Source organism: Sitophilus oryzae, unplaced genomic scaffold (assembly GCF_002938485.1).
Source record: "Sitophilus oryzae breed Bouriz unplaced genomic scaffold, Soryzae_2.0 scaffold_41_pilon_pilon, whole genome shotgun sequence".
NCBI lineage: Eukaryota > Metazoa > Arthropoda > Insecta > Coleoptera > Curculionidae > Sitophilus > Sitophilus oryzae.
Genome location: NW_022146996.1, coordinates 1,849,352 through 1,866,187, shown reverse-complemented (window position 1 = coordinate 1,866,187; position 16,836 = coordinate 1,849,352). Strand labels below are relative to the sequence as shown.

The 16,836-nt window shown below is 30.2% G+C and overlaps 1 protein-coding gene across 1 annotated transcript in view; it reads left to right on the top strand.

Annotated features, from left to right (window-relative positions):
* The first annotated feature begins 801 nt into the window (after positions 1–801).
* The window catches only part of LOC115885823 (aldehyde dehydrogenase, dimeric NADP-preferring-like), a 76,581-nt gene continuing 60,546 nt past the window's right edge, over positions 802–16,836 (top strand). The window contains exon 1 of the mRNA XM_030904850.1: positions 802–905. The gene's annotated coding sequence lies outside the window, so the exon portion shown is untranslated. The remainder of the gene's footprint in view (positions 906–16,836) is intronic.

Genomic DNA, 16,836 nt, shown 5'->3' with positions numbered 1-16,836 from the left:
AAACAAAACCCTGTATAATAACGAAACAAAATTATTGGTATTAATCTCGGTATTAATGCTTTTTTGTTTGTATTAATATCGGCCAAAATATAGTTGTTAGCGGTTAAAGTTGTTAAGTTGCTAAAAATTGTGTGTAAATCAGTTGTGAATAAGTTTTGAAGACATTTTTGCAAAGTATTAATTATTGTGAATTTAACTATGTAGTTCTATTACCGAAGATTAACTGTTAGATAATAAAAAGTTCTTGTCAGTATCTTTTCGCTAACTTTAATTGCAGAATACCAAATTCGTCAATGTTGAGTAAAATAATTAAAAGAATCTATATTTCCACCACAAAAAAAATATTTATTTGTGTGGAGAGATTAAAAAATACAAAAGTAATGCCAAATAATTCCATAATAATACTAGTAATACCACAAATAATGACAAAAATGCCAACTAATTCCAACTAATACCACGATTAATACCACTAATACCAAGTAATGCCAACATAATGCACCATGGGTTTACCCCTCACTTTTAACTGAAAACAAGAAAAATAATAGGAGATATATGTTAACAAATAGATATATTTAATTATTTATTAATATATTCACCCTGACGTCACAATAAAGGTAAATTATTAAAAGAACAATTAATTGATTATTTGCTACTATCAAATATTAAATTGTATCCAATGAAATTACTCCAAGAGTATTAAAAATAAATTACAACCAATGAGGATGTAGAATTATACCAGCTTGGCATTTAATTGGTCAGGCAAGTTACAATAAAATATATAGAACCGCGGATATTATTCCCAAGTCAGAAAATCGGTATATTTCAAATTTAGTCGGCCGTTGTTTTTCAGTCTGAAAACATATAAGAACTCTTAAAATAATATAGTCGGTGGTAAATTATTTTCTGTAAGTACTAATTACACCAATTAATAGATACATTAAATATACAAGTAGTTATTTAGTGTTTTAATAAAGCATTTTTTCTCTATACATAGGTTAGATATTAATAATATATATTAATAATATTATTATATAAAAAACTACATAAGAAATAATTAACACTGGAATATTATGACTTTATTAATTTGTTAATTGCAAGTGAACATGAAAGCGTTAGATTTTTTATATTTTTTTTGGTATTTCTTTTTAAATTTCACAGAGCTTACTAAAATAAGGTTAATTTTAAATGCTTACTGATAAGCTAGTGATAATACTTAGAAGTTTGTAGTTTGGTACTTCGTTAACGTTTCCATCACTATCTTCATTAGGACTAATATATTTAAGATATTAATAAGGTTATAAATACAAGATAAAATAAAATAAATACCACTATATTTTAGTCATGTTTTAAATAATTGTATTTATTATATTTTTTCTTTTATTTATATCTTTTTAACATCTTAAATATTTAATTAAAACTAAATTTCCTAGCTGGTCCTAATTAAGATCAAATATTGATCGAAATTTTGCCGAAATATAAAACTAAGAACTTCTAAGTGCTTTTATTGGTCTACAGTATGTCCCCGGATTGTCTGTACAAGAGGAAAAACTTTTTTATTGTTGACATTTAAAGGAAAATGCATTCTTCATAAAATTTTTTGCTTGTTCTAAAATGATTAATCCCGTTTATACTTTTTCAAATTTCCATGCCGCTTTAGAGAAAATTAAAAAAGAACATGAAAATACGGTTGAAGTTTCCCTAAAAATCATAGCCCGTTTCTATGGTAGTATAATTTCGTTTTTATTCTTTGATAGATGGTTATTGGATAGAATTTTAATTAACGTTATATTTTTTCCTGTTTTAAAATGTTAAAGAAGCACAATATTTATTTAGTCCAATGCTAAGGAAAGGATGATAATAGGGTTCGGAAAATGTGATAGTTTAACAACAAAAAATGTGACTTTAATTAAAATTAATAATAACCATCTATTAAAGAATGAAATCGAAATTATATTACTGTAACTCCTTTTGACTTTTAGGACTTAGAAAAATTCAACCGTATTTTCAAGTTTTTTTTAAATTTCTCTAAAACGGTATGGAAATTTGGGAAAGTATAAACGGGAGTAACCATTTTAGAACAAGCAAAAACTTTAATAAAGAATGCGTTTTTCTCAAAATGTCAATAATAATGAAAAAAATCCTCTTGTAAAGACAATCCGGGGACATACTGTATATCTAAATAAAAAACTATACAAGGTGTTTTAAATAAGTGCAAATATTTTCAGGGTTGGTAGATCTCGATAAAAGAAACATATTTTCTCTTTACCGTTTTTCAAATAAAGTCCAAAATAACCGAGTTATTTTAATTTGAAAATTTCCAAAAAAATATTTTTTGTTTAAATTTTGAGAACCACTCGATCTTTTCTGGTGAATTTAATCTATTACCTATGTTACCATATTATCAAGAAGTTTTTGATGAAGAGATGTTTTTTTAACTAAAAATTAAAAACATTTCCAAAAATTTTTTCAAAATTTTCAATTCTTTTTCACAAAAAAAAACTCATAATTGTGTTTCTGGGTTCGAAATATACTACCCTTAAAGATATTTATTTGCACTTATTATACAGACTCACCCTGTATAATATTAGATACAAAAATTCATATATGAAAAAGAAAACACTAATTATAATACATATTATGGAAAATAAAACACACAAAACTTTAACACAGTGTTAAAAGTAAAGTGCTTTAGTGTATTGTAGTGAATTAGTATTTTATTTTGTTGTTGTACACCAAAGGTTCCAACTCGTAACTATAATATTTCTATATAATTCGGTATGATAAATGTCTATACCTATGTGGCGGATTCATCTCTCCAAAGAAATCCTTTATGGGTATTTCGCCACTTTACTGGTACATTGGTGAAACATCTAGACCCTTAAATGTTAGAATTAAAGAACATAAAGATTATTTAAGAAAGGGAGATTTTCACAAATCTAAGATTTGTCAGCATTCATGGGACACAGGGCACAGAATAACTTTTAACAACGCCAAAATTATAATGAAAGAAGCGATAGCCTCTAAAAGAAAAATAAAAGAGGCTCTTTTAATTCAATCTAATAAAAATAAATGTATTGCTCATGCATCTGTAGATGTTAGTAATGTATGGCAATCGCTTCTTTGATTTTAAAGTACATAACATAAATAAACATAACATACGTAAAATTTAAAAATAATCATACAGAAAGTTTTGGGTTTTTTTGGTTTTACCTTATTAAATAATTGTTATCAAGTAGTAATTGTTAATTTTGAAGTTTAACTTGATATAGTCTGTGAAACGAATAATTTTGAATTTGACAGTTCCCGCGGGTTTTTCTAGTGTTCATTTTATTAGGTTAGCAACTTGCGGCCATGCTGACGCAATGCCGTCTCTAATAGAACAGCAACGGAACGAGATTTATGACGTCACGCTAACATAATTATTCCTTATATTTGACTATGACTGAAATCGTATTCCATAGTCAATGTAGATAGTTTTAGTGTTAAGAATAATAATTTAAAAAAATATGTGGTCATCTTTTGGCAAGTGTATATTAGTTTATTAATTGCAGTAAACATTATGTGATGTGTGGTGTGAATATTTTATATGCAATTTTTTGAATTATATTCGACACTATTTTTTTTATGACACAACACTGATGAAGGCTATAATGTTAGCCGAAACGTTTTTTTAAACCAAAAAAAATAATAAAAAACCAACTGAAAACTTAATCAACGGTTTTCCCGAACCTAAATCCCAAGAAAATCAAAAATTTTAGAATAATTTTACATTATAAAATGTATTATTTGCAAATATAATTTTTCCAACATTGATACTTGCAAAATATATTATGTACAAATAAATTTTGTGAATGCAAATAATAATACATCACTATTAGTATATATTGAATGTTTTTTGTTAAATTAGATCGATTTTCAAACCCCAAAATTTAAAATATATTTTACATTTTACCCATTATTCGTTATTTGTATATTGCAAAACATTTGCTGCATTTGTATGGTTCATAGTTTATTTGCCAAAGTATATAAGTATATATATATTATATTTATTAACTGTATATTTTGTATATTTCATGTAAACTACGAGGAATAATTATGTTTTCCATGTATTCTACAACATATTTATTAATCCGTATCTAATTAGCGTGACGTCATAAATCTCGCTTCGAGGCTGTTCTATTAGAGACGGCATTGGTCTGATAGTTAGAAATGTCAAAAGCTGATGACATTTTACTTTTGACAATTATGCCATTTCGTGTTGATTTTTGCAAGAAGAGGAAGAACTGTCACTTGGTTTATTACTTTCCTTTTCTATTTCACGAAAGTAAAAAGAGTTACCTATCTGATTCGTTCAGGCACTCAATTTAAAGAATACTTAAAGAATATCAGTAACTTTTTTGATAGAGGGATTTTATATTTGCCATGTTGGTAAAAAATAACGGTCAAAATTCAAAGTTATTCATTTTATAGACTATATAATGTCATTTTAACAGAACGTCAACGGTTTCTTGTAGACGTATCTGTATATAAAAAAGTAAAGTGTTCTCGAATAGTTGAATTTAAATATTTTAAATAGTTTTTTTCTTTATTCTTTGTATTTTTTGCTTCCGACGACGGAAAGAGATAAACTTTCCGAAACGTTAAGCATTTTTTTTCTTTGTTCGGCAAATTTTTATTACTGTAAACATAACTTCTGACAAGCAGTGTCCGTTTAGGTTTAACGCAGAAGTGTTTACAAAAAATAACTATTTTATTTTGTAGATTTTTCTTGCAGTGCAGTGGGGAAATACCCATAAAGGATTTTTTTTATAATATTTATATCTGTTAAAAAATCTTAATTTAGAACATGTGGATAAAGGTTGATTCTCACTATACTTTCCGGTATTCTCTACTTTCCGTTTCCGTAAAATATTATATCATGTAAATGAATAGAGCAGAACACACTATCCGTTCCGTTTCCATGGTTACGTTTAATAATCTGAATACACTTGAATTAAACGGAAGGTATCCGGGACGGATATGGAACGGTAACAGAAAGTACGGTGAGAATCAATTTGGAATCAACCTGGAACAAGTGAAAAATTGTAAAATGATATTGGTTCATTTCCTAACTTTGAAAAGTGGTATTTATAGGAACAACAATGTTTTTGACAAGTAAAATGTATTTTATCAACTATTGTACATATTAACTATTACCAAACAAAATTCTCTTACTACTATTCTGTTAAAATATTAATAATTACTTGTTTATTGTTTTTATATAATGAAACATTATTTCCAGTTTATTTTCAAAAAGTATTTTTTTAAATTGCATTTAATTGGCAATGTAGTGGCACTTCAATAACCTTTATATGTGTATTTTTATTGCCTTTACTTTGAACTCGTACGGTCGCAATTAACCAAACTTGTTTCTTTATATATTGCTTTTGATCGAGCACACAAAATATCTAGAAAGCCTTGAATTTCTTTAAAAATATATATTGGTATACATTCTATACGGTGTCTACAATATTGGTAGATTTCAATATTGCGCTGTTATTAAAATTATTGTATTCGGTTTTTCAAAATACAATTGAGTTTTAAATGCCCAATAGTTGAAGCAAATAGATGTTTTAAGAGGTACAATATGTTTTATAGTAATAGAAATAGAATATAATCACATGACTGGAATATTATAAATTAAATTGATATAAATAACAGTATAAAAATTAGCTATTATCCGCAGATTTTCTAAAATATTATTTAATATTGTTATTAGTATACAGGGTGTGTCCTAAATAAGCGAAAGTCGTAAACAAACAGGGCAGGTAAGCCCAAATTGATAGTATTGTTGCGTTTTTCGTTGGTTCCGTGTGGATAGAAAGTCTAATTTATTTAAACATAATTTATTTTACACTAAGTAACAACACAATAACGATAAAATTACTTAAAGTATTTACAACTTAACTATTAACAACTTATTTACTATTTATCTAACTAGTTATCTATAAGAAATTTATTTTGAATTTAGCGCGGCAACTGTACTCGTCTATTTGTTTCTCTCCCTTCTTTGCACAGGCCTCGGGTTATACAGAGAAGACCAGGCTACTAGTAACATAGCAAGTTGCCGGACGAATTTACGTTTACCCGTTTTGCTTTCGTACTCGAGTCACTGCCGGCTAGTCGGCTGGTCAGCATAGAGAAATATAAAATAAAAGAGTTGTCATTTCCATAGTCAAAAGTAGGCAACACGTTTAACGAGGATCGATTGTAGCGCACCCTTGAGCCCTAACTGAACTAATCGAAATATGACAGACCTTATCGGTAAAATAGGTATCTGCATTGCCTACCACAAAAAAGGCGGGCTGTTTAAATGTGAATATAAAATTTTATGTATTTTTTAAAATATTACGAAATTAAAACTGCAAAAATATAACGAAAGTTTATTTTTAAAAACGGAATATTTGAAAAGTATAAACTATTGTAGACTTTTCAAATGCTTACAGTTAAATGCTAAATTAAATTTGATAATATAAAACATATATGCTGAATTAACTTCGAGGGGTAAACTCCTGATGAATTTCTGTACACTAATGCCAAGGTAATGCCAAATAATTTAGTACTAATACCAATAATGCCACGAAAATGCCAACATCTTGTACACCACCAAAATACACCAGCGATTTACCCTTCGATTTACCTATAGTATTATAAAACGTATTTAACAACGCCACTAACAAAGCATATAAGATCGCAGGGTTTGCAATCTATGCTATTATAACAGATAAAGATTTAAATAAGATATCATCAAAAATTAATTCACCTTTAAGTTGGATTTATAAACTCAGCAGTCAGCAGTTGAAGTTCAGTTGATGTAGCAAATGTTCAACACTATTAAATGAAGGCGCAAATTTATAGTCAGTTCGTTTTACGTTCACAGAGTTCAGAGATGGGCAATGTCTTTACATATCGAACTTGCTTTCCATGATACCCTTTCCTGGATCGTGTTCAAATCACATCATCGGCTGAACAAAATATTACATGATGATGGCAAAACACAGCACAAAATATAAAGTTCAAATCATAGAGAAATATAAGGTCTCTCGTTCCTCGGGAAATAAAACTTCGTCCATAATTTCTGTACGCACAACACAACACAAACAAACAAAGTTTATGCTACACAAAATAATAACAAAATTCCAAAATTCAAAACAAAATTGTAAACAATTGCAAAACACAGCACAAAAATATAAAGTTCAAATCATAGAGAAATATAAGGTCTCTGGTTCCTCGGGAAATAAAACTTCGTCCATAATTTCTGTACGCACAAACACAACACAAACAAACAAAGTTTATGCTACACAATCATAACAAAATTCAAAATTCAAAACAAAATTGTAAACAATTGCAAAATACAAACAATTTGCTGTCATGTCACTTGTCATTCTTGTAATGACACGTGACAGGTAGCAGGTGGCGACGCTTTGGAGCCCTAACTGAACTATGCAACATTATGGCCAAGTTAGACAACCTTTCAAACACTCTTTTATTTTAGTTACTTTATGGCTGGTCAGGCAGTACGCAGTTGCAGTTGTGCTTTTTAAGTGTTTACCTTTACTTGTAGGTAACATTTAAAATAAAAATACTTAAATATTTATTATTTGAGTGTGTTTACAAGCCAAAACTAAAAATAAATAAATTCTCTAAACCCAAAAAAAATATAATATTACTCTAAATAAAAAAAAGTTATAACAAGTGTTCAAAAAGACCACCTTCTTGTGCTAGACAGAAGCCTAGGCGGTCGTAAAATCCCCGTCTGACATTGGCTAACATATTAGGGCTAATAGTTTGGAAAGCCTCTCGTATTTTTACTTGAAGCTCATCCAGATTATTAGCCCTATTATAACCATACACTTTGGATTTTACATAACCCCACAAAAATAAGTCATTGGGAGAAAGATCTGGTGATCTAGCGGGCCACAAAATAGTTACATATCCACTAATTAAACGGTTGGGAAAAGTATTGTTCAAATATTCTTGAACAATACGGGCATTGTGGACAGGACAACCACCTCAACCGCAATTTGATTACTTGAAAACGTGGGATTTTGATCCACGGTAGCACAAATGAACACTTGCTTTAACTCCTGTTCTTCATTAATCAACACATCAGGCTTTTTGTGTTTTTGTGGGAACACGCACCCATGTGTTTCAAAATTATTAATAACTCTTGATACAGTAAGTAAAGATGGAATTGGCCTGTTTACAAAAGTTTGTGGAAAAATTGTTTGTATATTCCGATAAGACCTATTTTGGAAATACCATTTTACAATTTGAATTTTCTCACGAACTTCATAAACATCCATTATTTTACTTAAAAAATAAATTTTACACGAGAACTGTCGCGGGAAACTTCGTATTCGTTTTGGCTATTAAAACACGAATAAATACAAATTCTGAAACATTCTTATCACATATCGACCTATTTTTATTTTATCGCATTTTTTCGCCTGTTTTTTATCCGGCGGAAGGGTATACGCTACGTCCGGTTCTGCCTATGTTACTACTACGGTGGTCCGGTCTGTATACACACACCTAAACAGTTCTCGCATAGCCCAGTAGATCATTAGGTGCATAGAAAAGGTTTCGAATGTTCTCGTATGTACGCCTCCATTCCAGTGGAACTCGATTGTTCTCGAACGTTCGATGAATCATTACGGTGTCTATTCTTTAATGCGATATTAAGGTCATATGGGGGCGGAACATATTAGTCAGGTTAGGCCGAGTCCACACGGGGCCGCAACAGTATAAAAGTGTCATTGAAATGGTGTAAAAAATCGGGGGTAATAGTACTCCTAAAAATAGTAAAAAAGTTCCTATACGTATAGGGCGGAAAATTGCTTATTAAGGTATATGGCACTATATAGTTAATTTTATATATGGTTTATGACCTGTTTTTTATCCGGCGGAACTCACATATGTACCTTACGTTACATGTCTATGTGACATTGCGTCGAATAAGATGAATGCAGGCTGATTGCCGATGGATACCTGTGCTTTTTATAAAAGCACAATTTTTGAAATTTTCAAAATTAAATAACTCGGATGTTTTAAATATATTTGACAATGGCAAAGAGAAAATATATTTCTTCTGTTTAGATTAACCAACCCTAAAATATTTGCACCTGCACTTATTTTAAGAGACACCTTGTATATTTACCGCGTCTTCAAGAAATTGAGCAAGAAAAGACACTTAATAAGAAAAAAATATATATTCAAAAATTTCACGAACCACGATCTTCCAGCTCAAGAGGCAATAGGAGTTAAATCGTATATTTAGAGGACGTTTTGTCTCTCCAATATACGACTTACCGATCTTCTTCCTTGTGAGGAACTATACAGGGTGTCCCAGAAGTAAGAGCAAGTATTTTAACTGGTAGTATCTTTCGACCTCAGAAACACGCCTATGAGATATTTTTTGCGAAAAAAAAATGAAAATTTGGAATTTTTTAGTTTTAGTTTTAAGTTGTAAAAAACATAATTTCTTGATAATATGGCAGAATTTCTCGATAATGGGCTCTCTTTCACAAAAAATAAAATTCAAGGACAAAATCTGAAATAGAAGACTATTTTCAGAATATTTGTCTAAAAAAATGGTTCCATGACATTGAATAATTTTTTTATAGGCCCTCAAAATTGCTTTAATTTGAAATAATTTTAAAGTGCCAATTAAATAAATTTGAAAAATACGCCTAATCACATTGCAGAACCGTGCTCGTGCGCCAGCCAACAACTGGCAACATTGCGATTTGATTTGACCAGCACCACCTCAACTCAAGGCCAATCAACATGATATGGCCAAGGCAAATATGGCGGCGAAGGCAGCGCATTATTAAATTGTTTACCTTTAACCTGAAAAGCCGGTAGTGGTTCTCGTTCCGATTGCATACCAGAAATAATTAATTATCTCTAGTTTGTTGTGCTTCTGCAACACATTTGTTAGTTCTTAGTGTTCACAGTGCATGGTCAGAAAATGACATGAAATGAAATGATGTTCAGAAGCACACATCAGAAAATATCTGATAAAATAACAGTATAATAAAAATCCAAACCAAACCAAACCACATACGGAACTTCAAACATTTTGCTTGTCGTACTCCACATTATTATTTTTGACCATTCCCAATTACAAGCACGATTTTTACAAATCGCCTTAAGGAAAAACTAAAATAAACAGTTTTGGATCATTTGTAAACACGATTATGTTGTATAAACTTACACATGAAAACTAATCATTTTTCCCGGCGTATTAGCTTTATTAGAATGACTATGACAATATACAACAAGCCTATTTAGAATTAGTGTTTAGAATAATTGAGAAAAATAAAATAAATTTTAACTAGATAACAACACAAACGAAAAAACACAAAACAACAGAAATCAATGTAAAAGTAGGGAAGTGACAGCGTGACCTGGAAAAAATGCCATCTTGCCGTCGAGTGCAAAATTTCCATGAGCACTCGTAAGCTCATTCTCCCACTTCCATATCTCTGGTATACTACACATCTAAACAGTTCTCGCATAACCCAGTAGATCATTAGGTGCATAGAAAAGGTTTAGAATGTTCTCGTATGTACGCCTCCTTTATTCGATGGAACTCGATGTTCTCGAGTAGAAAGACATATTACGGTGTCTATTCTTTCAATGCGATATTAAGGTCATATGGGGCGGAACATATTAGTCAGGTTAGGCCGAGTCCACACGGGTGTACCAAAAAAAATCGGGGGTAATAGTACTCCTACAAATAGTAAAAAAAGTTCCTATACGTATAGGGCGGAAAATGCATATTAAGGGAGTTAGGGGCACTAAAAGAGTGAATTTATTAGTATATGGTAGTATATAGTTAATTTTATTCAGTATATGACGCTCACATATGTACCTATACTTCTTACATGTCTATGTGACATTGCGTCGAATAAGATGAATGCAGGCTGATTGCCGATGGATACCTGTGCTTTTTATAAAAGCACAATTTTTGAAATTTTCAAAATTAAATAACTCGGATGTTTTAAATATATTTGACAATGGCAAAGAGAAAATATATTTCTTCTGAAAACATTAACCAACCCTTAAAATATTTGCACAGTGTCCTTATTTTAAGAACACCTTTGTATTTAAAGCGTCTTCAATCAAATTGAGCAAGAAAAGACACTTTTTAAAAAAGATATATTCCAAAATTTCACGAACCACGATCATTCCAGCTCAAGAGGTGTAGTTTTAAATCGTATATTTAGAAAAATGCCGAGGTTGCCGTTTAAAAAATCAAAAATTGTAGTCATTTTTCAGTGAAACCGGAAGTGACCGAAAAAGTTGAAAATGTTAATCAATCCTAATTTAGGTCATATACTAATAACACACCAAATCTCGTTTTTTATAATAATTGCAAGTATTTTTAACTGGTAGTATCTTTCGACCTCAGAAACACGCCTATGAGATATTTTTTGCGAAAAAAAAATGAAAATTTGGAATTTTTAAAAAAAAAAATTGGATTTTTTTTTAGTTTTAAGTTAAAAAACATAATTTCTTGGTAATATGGCAGAATTTCTCGATAATGGGCTCTTTCACAAAAAATAAAATACCCAATTCAAGGACAAACTCTGAAATAGAAAACTATTTTCAGTATATTTATCCAAAAAAAATAGTTCCATAACATTGAATATTTTTTTATAAGCCCTCAAAATTGCTGTAATTTGAAATAATTTTAAAGTGCCAATTGATGACGTATGAAAAATACGCCCAATCACATTGCAGTAACATTTGCAATGAAAATTAGCCAACAACTGGCAACATTGTGATTTGCTTTGACCAGCACCACTCTCAACTCAAAGCTAATCAACATGATATGGGCAAAGGCAAATATGCTGCGGCAAAGGCAGCGCACCATTAAATTGTTTACACCTTTAACCTGAAAAGCCGGTAGTGGTTTCTCGTTCCGATTGCATACGGAAGAAATAATTATTCTCTATAGTTTGGTTGTGCTTCTGCATCACGTTTGTTTAGTTCTTAGTGTTCAGTGCATGGTGTGATCAGAAAATTGTGATAAAATAACAGTGTAATAAAAATCCAAACCAGACATTCCACATAAGAAACTTCAAACTTTTGTGCTTGTCGTACTATTATTAATTATTTTAAGGTAAGAACTAGAAGTATTTATCAAGATATTACACCTAAATGAGTAAAACGCCTTCGCCGCTAGTCTGCATAGTACTTTATAATGGTTACTTACAATAATCAAAAGATAGGTATTAAAGGGTAGGTATTAACATTTTATTGTAGCATGCCTTTTACATGCTCTGTTCCAAATTGTTACAGGAATTATAGAGGGGGTCCCAAGGTTTCTGCTTTTATATTCTCCAAAAATGACGAGCTTCGTAAAAATGTTTGACAGCTATTAAAAGAGATAATTTCACTCCTACTAGTAGTTCTCGGGTAAGTGCATTAAATATGCCTCAAAAAGGCCAAAGGCCAAAGCCTCTGTTACCCTAGTCAGGATGTAGTTATGGCTACTGCTTACACTTACCTCACTATAAGTAAAATATTGGAAGAAGAATCAAGCTTTTACATCAAAAAAAAAATCACAGAAAGATATTGACAACATTGACATTTGAAAATATAAATGGCCTGGATGTAAGTCTTTTTTAGGTCACAATTGCCCCTCACATACGTCAAAATTTATTATTAAATCCATCTTGTTCAGAATATCCAATATTTTATTGAAGAACTATGCAAAAAAGGAATGACGTCTTTACCACAAAGACAATGCCCTATGTAAAGAGAAAGAGTAAAGAAAACTAAGCTAAGCGTAAGTTTTACTTACGAACCCCCAAAAAGGTATTTAGTTTTTTTTTCTATATAAAATCTTGAAACACATATTATATTTTTTATTTATCCTCACCTATTATAGTTTAAATTTATTCCCATTTGTGTAATGCTGCAAAACAGAGAAAAAATATTCCATATTTTTTGACCCAAGCCAGTGTAGTTTATAATTCCAAGAGCATTAGGCTTTTACTAAGACAAGTAACTTGCTATACTGTCCATAATAGTATATATTTATCAAACGTTCAGAGTAAATTCTAAACTATGGTAGGTAAGTGTTTGCAATTGAATATTTAGTTTATATTGCTATTTTCTGTCATATATATTTCTGGTTATTTCTTTTTCCGATCATTTTGAACACCCTATATATGCTACCTCAAGTTTGAATATTTTAACACTACCTATTTTCTGAGAAAGCAGACCTTTTTATAAAAAGTAACTAACTGATATTTTCATAAAAGTAATAATACAAAAAATTCCATACTTATGTGGAGAACTTTAGACTCCCTGTATATTAAAAAATTAGTGAAATATTACGTAATCTAACCCGACATTTGTGTGAAAAATATCTATTTGGAAATAAAACAGGTTTTAAAATACGCGCCAAATAAAGCACTTCTATCTCCGCCATATTGGAAAAGGTTGAATGGCCTTGTGTGGAGGCGGTGGTGGGTCATCATGGTGGCCCGGCCGCGACCGTGTTGCCGCTTTTCAACTTGCCAGGTGTGACGTATTAAAAATATATTCCGAATTTTTATTCTGGGGTTTTTTGTTTTTATTTATTTTCTTAAGAACGACTTCAAATTTTTTGAAAGTGAGATAGCAGAAAATTCTAGAATTAATTGCTTTATTCAATTATGCTAATTCCAAAATATAGTGAAAGAGCCCATTAGGTAGTAGCTTGAATTTACATGACAGAAAATCCAGAAAAGATTCAGTGGTTCTCAAAATTGTAGCAAAAAAATAATTTTTTTGGAAACTTTCAAAGTAAAATAACTCGGTTATTTTGGACTTATTTGAAAAACGGTGAAAAGAGAAAAAAATGTTTCTTTTGACCAGATCTACCACCCCTTAAAATACTTAGCACTTATTTCTGAGACACCCTGTATAATACGTACTACATATCTATAGATACGCACAAAGAGCGTAATTACCAATGCACTCTTTCTCTTGTTTTGATGATTCCGGTTTTTGTAAAGACACTTCTTAGATCAGTCCCAGACGCATCTTTCTTAGAGCATCTTTCTCAGGCTGGCGGACCAATGAGTCAGTCTTGCAGTCAGTCTTGGATATAATCTTGTCGATAGACTTCGCAGATTCATTTCCTACCACATTCATAGAAACGCACTAGAAATTCAAGATTGACAAAAGTGATTTGTATTTTACTAGTTTTGGAGGTTATTAATTTGGTTTGAAGCATATCGAAACAAAAACAAACTCATTTTGGAATTTTTATCACATATTTTATTTTTAAAATAAATTATTGTAACGACTTTGTTATTAATGCTGAGGTTGTAAATAAAATACTAACCTGGGAGGAAAGTTTTTCTTGTTTCTCGAAATTTAGTTCATATTTTGACAGTAATGAAACACTGGATATGTTATAGAAAAACAAGTAATTAATACTATTAGCGAGGTATTTTCTGATGAAGATATTTGCCCATTCTGGCCTTTGTCAGATCTATTAATGAAAGGGATTTTGGTAAATTTAAAAATGCATGCCGTAAGCAATTGTTTTATTAGTAAAAATGATAATAAAGGTGAAACAAATAATCTTTAAAAATACAGTTTACACCAAATACACTTTTAGTCACATGATTAAGCTTGACCGGCACAGCGGTGCCCACTTTTATATATTTTCTTATAATCCAAATATTTTAGGAAACAAAAATAAATTAATTATAAATATATAAACAGTTGTTATTTACATCAAAAAACTCACCTTCTTAACAGCACTTAAGGGACATAAAGGGCCATTACTACTGCTTTCCCGCGCAAAATATTATAATAAAGTTGCGATGAGTTTTTTACGGCTATTAAACTATCTGGTACGCTTCGCACTAAAAGAGGTTCTAAAAAAAGCAATGTTTGACTGCAAGGTCTGCTAGTAAACATTTTCAAGCTTAAAGTATCACAACACTATTTATTTAAATCAAAAACTAAAGTGTCAAAACGAATGACAATGTTAGGAAATAAAGAAATAAATGCGGCGACTCGACATTTTTTACAGCAGAGCTACCACATGAATCCCTAGCGCCAAATTTAAATTCCAGTTATTCAGCAGGGCGCCGAATATGTCCATTGTTGGCAACAATGAATTTAAAAAATCGTGCCCTCGATTACGTAATTAAAAGTTTAATTGGTATGAAATATATATAAAATATATTTTTATTAGGGATGCTTCCAAAAATGTTAGAATTAAAAGCATTTTTCGTATTATTCTTGTCATGTTTAATGGTTGTTATATCATTTCTTAAAAGAGTACCGTTTTCCTACAAAGGACTTAAAATGAAATATTTTAGTACGCTATTAACATAGTATAAGAAATATTTTTCTTTATACTATGCTATTATTAATTAATACTGTATTAATTAGGTACAATATTTTTTTACGTTTTACATTTTTTTAAAACGATATTTTATTATATGTTTTTATTTAAAATCGGAAGTAATTAATAAATACAGGGTTGCATGAAAAACGTTAAAAATATTTTTTCTTTAGATGGACACTACATAAAATGTTATTATTCATCTACGTACCTATAGGTATGTAATTTTTCTAATAACTAATAACCCTGTATTTAATTGTTGCCGACATACTTGAATAAAAACACAAACAAATTTCACAAAAACTATGTTATTCAAAATTAAATTAATGCATTAACCGAGAGAATAAAATTAAATAAAATGGGAATGGATGTTGAAAGAGTTACAGCTGAAATAAATTTATTGAATTTTTTGTTTTGCTTTGTGGAAAAACATTATTATATTTTGAAATATGCAATAACAAAACGATTTAAATTTGAAAATTACGAACGAAAAATACAAGAGGAGTTAAATATTTTTTAGTAGTAGGTGGTTTGGTTTAGGTTAGGTCTTCTTTGTTTAGGTCTTCTTATAAAAAAAAACACTGTATGTGCACTTTGCAGAAACTTGCAAACTTTTTCAAGTAGGTACATATTTTTTAATACACAGTACAGGCTGTCCAATTTTCATGTGCTTTACAGGGTTTCTCGTTTATGAGTAGACATATAAAGATGCGGTTTTCACATCACTATGCTACTTTTTTATGAAACTAAAGACGCTACATACAGTTCAGTACTCTTACTTTCTGAAATACAGGGCTAATTTGATAAATTTTCATTTTTCGACCCCCTTCGTAGGTATCTCGGTTATCAACTTATCGAAAAGATGAAAACCGAGTCTTATAGAGTTTTTCATGTAAAATCCAGTGGGTGTAACGAATTTTTCGCTGGGAGTTGTAGTTTTTCAATTTTAAATTGGACACTCTACAGACTGAGTTTTCGACGATGTTCTCTGTGGGTATCTTGGAAACTACTGGAATTAGAGAGTCGGTTAAATGGGGAAAGAATTGCAGTTTTATGAAATCAAACATAATATGCTCCTAAAATATTTTAAAAATGCTCCTAAATTCCATTATGCTATATTTTAGACAAAAAGTTTTCAAATAAAAGTTGTCGAGAATCATATCCTTAGTGAGACTCTTATCTTCTATTTTTTTTTCTAAAGCCTGTCATTTTGACATATGACACAAATATATGTTTTATTTTTTAAATGGAAACCATAATTAGCCAATAAAAAGCGTAGTTTTTTAAGCTTTCCAGCAATATAAGCTATATAATAGGTTTTTTTTTCCAAAAATTACTGAGTTATAGCCAATTCTTATCTTTTTGGCTAATTTCACTTAGTTTGCATGCTATTCTCATTCTATTTTGATTTATAACTTATAAAAAGAAAA